Source organism: Melozone crissalis, unplaced genomic scaffold (genome assembly GCF_028551555.1).
Source record: "Melozone crissalis strain CALT ecotype California unplaced genomic scaffold, PUWL_Pcris_2 ptg000046l_1, whole genome shotgun sequence".
Taxonomy (NCBI): Eukaryota; Metazoa; Chordata; class Aves; order Passeriformes; family Passerellidae; genus Melozone; species Melozone crissalis.
The window spans coordinates 12,310,471-12,319,269 of record NW_026535824.1 but is presented as its reverse complement, the minus strand read 5'-3'; positions in this window follow the sequence as shown (position 1 = coordinate 12,319,269).

The following is an 8,799-nucleotide window of genomic DNA, read 5'->3' as shown; positions in this document are numbered from 1 at the left end:
ACAACCCATTTATGGAGACAACTCCCCCAGTCATCAGGCATTTTACTAATTCAACTGCAGCCCCATTCCAACATCAGCCACCTGTGTTGAGCAAACACCCTGAATCTAAACAAATTGTCGGCACCTTCTTATTAATTACTTGGGAAAGAGAAGATGCCCTTGTCTTTACAGCAACATTCCTAAGATCGATCCCAGCAAAATACATAAAAACTCTTTCTGGGAACAGTGAGGCAAACACCAAAGCCACCATCAGAAGAACAGAATGAAAGCCTAAGAGAGATTGGAGCACCCTGGAAAAGAAGAAGGAGAAGGACAGAAGAAGATCTCCTACGCAGCGTTGACCACACACACCAAGACCAAGATAGCTCAGACACCACTAACCAGGATCTATGTCTTAACATTTGTAAAAATTATATTTTAGCATTGATACATGATTCTTCTAATAAGCTGTGTTCACACCCTTGCCTTACAGAAGAGAAAGTTTAGTGGGACTCCAACTTAAGTTTCATCTTCTAATCTCTTTATCTGTTTACTTTTAGGACACCCAAGCCTCCAGATATTAAATTACCAAAGTCAGAGGATGCTGCCATTGGTTGCTGCTGCAGCAGGAATCTGGATGCTCCTCACTGAGCCGTATGCTTTCAACTAGTTGCTTGCACAGACAAGCCACAATTTCTTGTCCATGGCCATGCCTGTCAGGCTTTTGATGGCATGTGTTTTTTCAACCTGCTATCATATAGGGAGTCAGTATACCAGGGCATCCAGCTGCTAAAAGATCAAGGAAACAAGATCCAGATGGAAGGCAACAAGGACTGGTTCACTGGACTTTTCAAATATTGGGGGATGAAAGGCTGGCTTCCATCTTTAGTTAAGACCGTTTTGTGGACTTGGTTTATTGTATTCATTGTGTTGGTTATTTTATCCATTTTTGCTAAATGCCTGCAAAACTCTATGGCAGAAGCCTTCTTTATAGATAACAAAAAGGAGGGAGTTGTGGGGGCCCAGGGGCCTATCATTGGAACTGTAATACCTCAGGGCAAAGTGACCAAGGTAAAAAAAGTCACCGCTCTGAATGCAATGGTGTTGCCCATGGGCATTTGCAGGTTCATGGTGATGCAGCGCGTTTTGCGGGCATCACCCAGTTCAACTGCTGTATTTTCCATATATGTGTTCCCCTAGACTGTTCCAACTCTCTTTTACTGTTTTGCTCCTGGCTTACTGTAATGATCCTGCACTGTTCACCCCCATATTGTGTGCCCAGCCCCATTTTGGTCTCCCTCCCTGGACCCTCCTAATTGCAATCCACAGTGGTTAGAGTTCCACAAAAATCCCACACTCACCTCGTTAACAAGCAGTTTAAGAAAGCCTGCTCTCAGCTCTGGGAGTGCAGGTCCCTCACACAGGCTGGCTGTGGACAGGCTGCAACACAAGAACGGAGTGCACAAGGGAACGTGGCCTCTAATGAAAGGCATGAATCCCACATCTCACGCAAACCAAACCAATGCTTGCATGTCTCTACTTTTTCTGTCTTCGCTCAGTTCTCAAGCCACTTTCCCCATTTTCTCTGACTGGGTATGTGGCTTCTCTCTCTCCTGTCTGCAAGTTAAGCTACATGCGTAACCCTGCAGGAACAGCCTGACCCACAGGGAAGTGGGAGAGGACTCTTTGTCAGGATATGAAGGGGAGGAAACGGAAGAATGGGATCAAACTGAAGGAAGTGGATCATATTTAATGATGGGAAGTTCTTTACTCTCAGGGTGCTTGTCCCTGACACAGGGACCAGTGCAGAGAGACTGTGGATGCCCCATCCCCAGCAACATCCAAGGCCAGGTGGGACAGGGGACGCAGCAACCTAAGACGTTGCTCAGCTTGGAACCAGATCATCTACAGGGTCCCTTCCAAGCCAAACCATTCACGGATTTGATCATTTTGCCATGCCCATCTACCATGGTGGTGTGGCCCTGAAAATTCAGTGACATCACAGCTCCCAGAGGGTTCCAGGTGGAACGTCCAGGACCTGGAAATGAGCACAGCAGACACTTCACCGACTGCCAAGGTTGAGTTGCTGCTCACCCTGCACTCTGACCCTCAGCACAGAGCTGCTGCTGCTGCCTGGGCTATTACTGCTGCAAGATTTGGAGCGCCAATCCCAGCCGGATGTGCTCTGCTGTGCCCATGGAGGTACAGTGCCATTCCAGGGAGAGGGCACCCAGCCTGGGCAGGCTGCAGCCATGTGGGAATGGATGGTGTGGGACAAGAAGCCCACTGGGAGATTGTGCTGCCCCTTGCAGACTGACAGAGACATTGTGGAGGAGATGGATGTGGACCTGGGCCTGGATGAGGAAGAAATGATGGAGGTGGACTCCTCCTCTACTTCCATGTCCTCCCCTGTTGAGGACATGGAAGTAGACGAGGAGGAGACCATCGAGGAGATGGACATAGATGAGGAGGATGACCCTGAGGACATGGAAGTTGATGAGGAGGATGAGGAGGAGCCCATGGTCCTTGGATGAAGATGCAGCCCCAAAAGTAAGACAGGCAGATGCTTCCCACGCCCTGCCCACACACACACTGGATCCCCTGACGAAAGGCTGGGGCTGGGCTGGATGGCCCCGCTCAGGGACACGGTGCCCGCAGGGGGCCTGGATTGTGCTGCCACAAGCACCAGCCCCGGCCTGCCCTGCGCTTGCCTGGGGCCACGCCAGCCCTGCCAGCCCCAGCCCAGCCCCTGGGGCCCAGCAGCCAGCCCTGCTGGGCCCAGTGCTGCCAGCTGAGTCCAGCTCTGCTGCTTCCTTTCTTCCAGGACTCATGCACATGATGGCACAGATGCCACGCGTTTGTAAATACGTTTGAAAGTTGTGAAGTTCCTGTAAATATGTTGACTACGTTAGAAGTTTTCTGTTAATATGTTTTGAAGATTGTTAGCCCATCGGATCTCATGTAACTACGTTCTGTACATTGTTGTTGATGTAGTTATAACGATTGTTATAAAGAAAAATGTTCTGTAAATCCTAGATTTGCCTATCTTTGGCAAATAAATATTGTTTCTTTTGAAAACCTGACTTCTCTTGGCCATTCCTTTGGGCAAAGGCCTCTGCACACTTGTGGGTTCCACTTGTTCCACGTTCCCCAGGCTGGAGGTCCCTGGAGGTGCTGGCACGGCCACCCTGGGGCTGGGGGTCCCTGTGCACAGGGACTCCCACTGACACCACTCCTGGCACTGGGCACTGCTGCTCTTCCTGGCCTGGGGCACAGCGCTGTCCCCAAGAGCTCAGCTCTCACCAGCTCTCACACAGGGGGCTCTCACAGCACTGGCCCCTGCAGCCATGCCACCAAAGCAGGCAGCAAACCTTCAGCCACCCTTCCTGCTGCAGCCACAGGGACTCCTGGGCCCAGAGCCGCCAGCAGGCCACAGCCATGCAAAATCCACCTGCACACTCGCAAGGCCACCACAGCCTTGGCAACTGGGCCACCTGCATCTGGGCTGCTGCAGGGGCTGATCTTTAGGCATTGATGCCTCCATAGGCCTTGGGCTCTGCTTCCCAGCCTGCTCTGCACTGCCCTGAGCCCGCATTGTTCCAGAGACAAAAGCCAAGCCAGGGCATCCTCACCCTGCCCGCATTCCTGCTGCTGCCAGCAGCCACTGGCCCCTGGGCCCCACTTGGGTGACAGCTGCAGGGACAGGGCAGCCTGTGCTGGGCAGGGGGCACGGGGCTTTGGGCCCTGCTGCTGCTGCTGCTGCTGCTGCTGCTGCTGGGGGCCATGGGCCCAACAGGGCCCCGAGCTCAGCCCCTTCCCGGGCAGCTGCCCCCGAAGCCCCACACTCCCCAAGCATCCCCATCACAGCTGCCAGGGGGAAATACCATAGGCTTCAGGAAAGAAATTCTCCATAGTGACTACACCAAGGGGTCCAAGGGGAAAGTCAGCACCAGCTGATGATTACAGCACCTTGACAAAGGTGGATGCAGGGAAGGTGACATCTCCAGCGCCTCTGGCAGTGCCTGCTCTGCACGTGAGCCTGTGCGGCTGCTCCCATTGGGACCCAGCACCGGGCTCAGGCCAGCCCTGAGCCTCGCACTGATGATCCCAAGGAGCAGGTTCACAAAGCAGTTTCAGACCACTGCCTGCAGATATTTCAAAGGACTACATGTCATTCTAGGAAGCCACCTTGCGCATTTAGTTTTGGTGTCGTGGCATGAGAAGCCATGAAGGTGCCTTTCAATGTGCACTCAGGGCACTTCCACTGCCATCCCAACACAGGGAACATAAAGGACAGGACTCAGCTTTCAGGACTGCAGAGCTCCTCACTAGCAATAAAGTCTCAGGACAGGCAGGAACTGAGTGCACCGGGGAACCTGGCCTCTAATAAAAGGCATGATTCCAACAGCCCATCCAAACCAATGCCTTGCATGTCTCTACATTTTCCGTCTTCTCTCATCTCTCGTGTCATTTTCCCCATTTTCTCTTACCGGGAATTTGGCTTCTCTCTCTCCTGTCTGCAGGTTAGGCCACACGTGTGACCCTGCAGGAACAGCCTGACCCAAAGGGGAGTGGGAGAGGACTCTTGGTCAAGAACTGTAGTGACAGGACAAGGGAGAATGGGATCAAACTGCAAGAGTTGGAAGAGATTTAATGATGGGAAGAAGTTCTTTACTCTCAGGGTGCTCTACCCTGACACAGGGACCAGTGCAGAGAGGCTGTGGTTTCCCCATCCCCAGCAACATCCAAGGCCAGGTGGGACAGGGGCCGTAGCAACCTGCTGTGCTGGGAGCTTGCTCAGCTTGGAACCAGATCATCTTCAGGGTCCCTTCCAAGCCCAACCATTCAAGGATTTGATCATTCTGCCATCCCCATCTCCGAATGCACAGCGCCCCTGCAACATCAGTGACATCATAGCTCCCAGAGGGTTCCAGGTGGAACATCCAGGACCTGGAAACAAGCACAGCAGACACTTCAGCGGCTGCCAAGGGTCAGTTGCTGCTCACTCTGCGCTCTGACCCTCAGCGCTGAGGTGCTGTTGCTGCCTGGGCTTTTCCTGCCGCCTGCTCTGGAGTGCCAATCCCAGCACAATGTGCTCTGCTGTGCCCATGGAGGTACAGTGCCATTCCAGGCAGGGGCACCTGGCCTGGGCAGGCTGCAGCCATGTGGGAATGGATGGTGTGGGACAGGAAGCCCACTGGGAGATTGTGCTGCCCCTTGCAGACTGACAGAGAAACCGTGGAGGACATAGAAGTTGACCTGGGCCTGGATGAGGAAGAAATGATGGAGGTGGACTCCTCCTCTACTTCCATGTCCTCCACTGTGGAGGACATGGAAGTAGACGAGGAGGACAACATCGAAGAGATGGAGGTGGTTGAGGAGGATAACACCGAGGAGATGGAAGTTGACGTAAAGGATGAGGAGGAGCCCATGGTCCTTGGATGAAGATGCAGCCCCACAGGTAAGACAGGCAGATGCTCCCCACGCCCTGCCCACACACACTGGGTCCCCTGATGCCAGGCTGGGGCTGGGCTGGATGGCCCCACTCAGGGACACGGTGCCCGCAGGGGGCCTGGATTGTGCTGCCACAAGCACCAGCCCCAGCCTGCCCTGCGCTTGCCTGGGGCCACGCCAGCCCTGCCAGCCCCGGCCCAGCCCCTGGGGCCCAGCTCCCAGCCCTGCTGGGCCCAGTGCTGCCAGCTGAGTCCAGCTCTGCTGCTTCCTTTCTTCCAGGACTCATGTACATGATGGCACTGACGCCACGCCTTTGTAAATACATTTGAAAGTTTTGAAGATTTCTGTAAATACGTTTGAATCTTTAGAAGATTTCTGTAAATACGTTCACTACTTTTGAAGTTCTCTGTAAATACATTTTGAAGATTGTTAGCCCATCGGATCCAATGTAAATATCTTGTGTACAGTGTTGTTTTTGTTGTTATAACAATTGTTATAATGACACATGTTCTGTAAATCCTAGATTTGCCTATCTTCGGAAAATATATCCTGTTGCTTTTTAAAACCTGACTTTTCTTGGCAATTCCTTTGGGCACAGGCAGCCTTTGCACACTTGTGGGTTCCAATTGTTCCACGTTCCCGGGGCTGGGGGTCCCTGGGGGTGCTGGCACAGCCACCCCGGGGCTGGGGGTCCCTGTGCACAGGGGCTCCCACTGACACCACTCCTGCCACTGGGCACTGCTGCTCTTCCTGGCCTGTGACACAGCACTGTCCCCAAGAGCTCAGCTCTCACCAGCTCTCACACAGGGGTCTCTCACAGCACTGGCCCCTGCAGCCATGCCACCAAAGCAGGCAGCAAACCTTCAGCCACCCTTCCTGCTGCAGCCACAGGCACTCCTGGGCCCAGAGCCACCAGCAGGCCACAGCCATGCAAAATCCACCTGCACGCTCTCAAGGCCACCACAGCCTTGGCAACTGGACCACCTGCCTCTGGGCTGCTGCAGGGGCTGATCTTTAAGCCTTGCAGCCTCCAAAGGCCCTGGGCTCTGCTTCCCAGCCTCCTCTGCACTGCCCTGAGCCTGCTTTGTTCCAGAACAAAAAGCCAAGGAAGGGCATCCTCACCCTGCCCGCATTCCTGCTGCTTCCAGCGGCCACTGGCCCCTGGGCCCCACTCAGGTGACAGCTGCATGGACAGAGCAGCCTGTGCTGGGCAGGGGCCACAGGGCTTTGAGCCCTGGGGCTGCTGCTGCTGCTGCTGCTTCTGGGGGCCATGGGCCCAACAGGGCCCCGAGCTCAGCCCCTGCCCGGGCAGCTGCCCCCAAAGCCCCACACTCCCCCAGCATCCCCATCACACCTGCCAGGGGGAAATACCACAGGATTCAGGAAAGAAATTACCCATAGTGACTACACCAAGGGGTCCAAGGGGAAAGTCAGCACCATCTTAGGTTTACAGCTCCTTTACAATAGTGGCTGCAGGGCAGGTGAGATCTCCAGGGCCTCTGGCAGTGCCTGCTCTGCACATGAGCCTGTGGGGCTGCTCCCAGTGGGACTGAGCACTGGGCTCAGGCCAGCCCTCAGCCCCTCACAGATGATCCCAAGGAGCAGGTTCACAAAGCAGTTTCAGACCACTGCCTGCAGATATTTCAAAGGACTACATGTCATTCTAGGAAGCCACCTTGCACATTTAGTTTTGGTGTCGTGGCATGAGAAGCCATGAAGGCGCCTCTCAATGTGCGCTCAGGGCACCTCCACTGCCGTCCCAAAGGGATCACAAAGGACAGGTCTCAGCTTTCAGCACTGCTTAGCTCCTCATTAGCAATGATATCTCAGGAGGACGCAGGGTTTTGCAGGCCCAGGGGCCTCTTACTGGAACTATAATACCTCACGACAAAAATCATAAATTAAAGTGAGGCATCCCTATGAATGCAATGTTTTATCAGTTTATCAGGGCTTGCTGATTGCAGCGTCGGCATCCTATGGCAGCATGAAGGATGACAACTGGCTCAGCTGGTGAAGCCCAGGGGACATTTTGAACACCTGCATCCAGAGCAACCAGAGCAGTGAGCTGGGGGACGGCAGCCTGCCCTGCAAGATCCTTGGGTGATTTTTTTAGTCCTGTGAGTGGGCCACCCTTTACATCAGGGGCAGCTCTGGGTAACAAATTGTCCAAAGTTGAGAGGGACATATATGTTCCAGTTAGGGAGGTTCTCCTATCATGGGGCAAGAGTTTTATTAAGGGAACTTGGAAGTCATTTGTTCATTGGCTTTTAAAGGAGTTCCCAGATATTTCTGTTGATTCAATTCGTCATGTAGCATTTTGGGACTCAGTTCGGGAAAGGCTCTTTCTTTTGAAAACTCAGGGAGGGATAAGAGTCGCAAAAATTTTACCTAATTTTTCAAATGATTTATACAGTTTTCTCAAGGGTTCAATGTTCTAATACTCAAATCATATTTTGAGTTCTGCCCCCGGCATTCCTGAACCCACTGATACCAAGACAAGGGTGAGAGACAGGAACTGCTGTAAAGCACAGACAAGCCACCTGCAGTCTGACATCTCCCCTCCTTCTCTACTCCCTGCCCAGGTCACACAGGCCTGGATTCTACCCTAACCCATTCTCCAGTACCTCTCCTCACTGGAGCCCCCTCAGATAGCCTGTAAAATGGAGTCCCTCCTCTGGAAGGGGCGTCCATGTCAAACTCCCTCCCACCCCCAGCTCTCTCATCGGGTCTTCCCCATGTTGGGTCCTACCCCTGCATCAGGAACCACCCCTGCATTGGGATCCAGCGCTTCCTTGCCTACTCCCACTGCCCTACCCCCTCCAACTCAGCCCCTTGCGGATCCCACACTGTCGGAGCTGGAAGTGTGAGGGGCCGTTACCGGAAGGCCGCCATCTTGGCTACCAAAGGCCCACAACACCGGGCCTGGCCAGTCACCCCAGGGCCCCGCTCCTCTGCCAAAGAAAAGTTCCCTCTTCTGGAGAGGAGAGGGAAGGTTCATCCCACCTTCAGCATGAGCCTGAGGATTCTTGGCAGAGGATGCGGAAGCTGGCGGCTGAAGAGGGACACTGGGAATTGGTAGCTAAAATACAAGCAGCACCGGTGCAGTGCCAGAGTGGGGCTAATCCCCAATGGGAAGCTGTCACACACACTGAAGATGAAAGATCTTTATAAAGCAACCAAACACCATGGGAGGGGGTCACTATATTTTAATAATTTGTTAAATGCCACCTTCACTGCACATGTTATGGTGCCTCACGATCTGCTCCATTTTATGAACATCCTACTTTCTCCCACTGAAATTATTCTGTGGGAAGGAATGGGGAAAAAACTAACAGAACAACTATTAAGACTATGCTAAGGAAGACA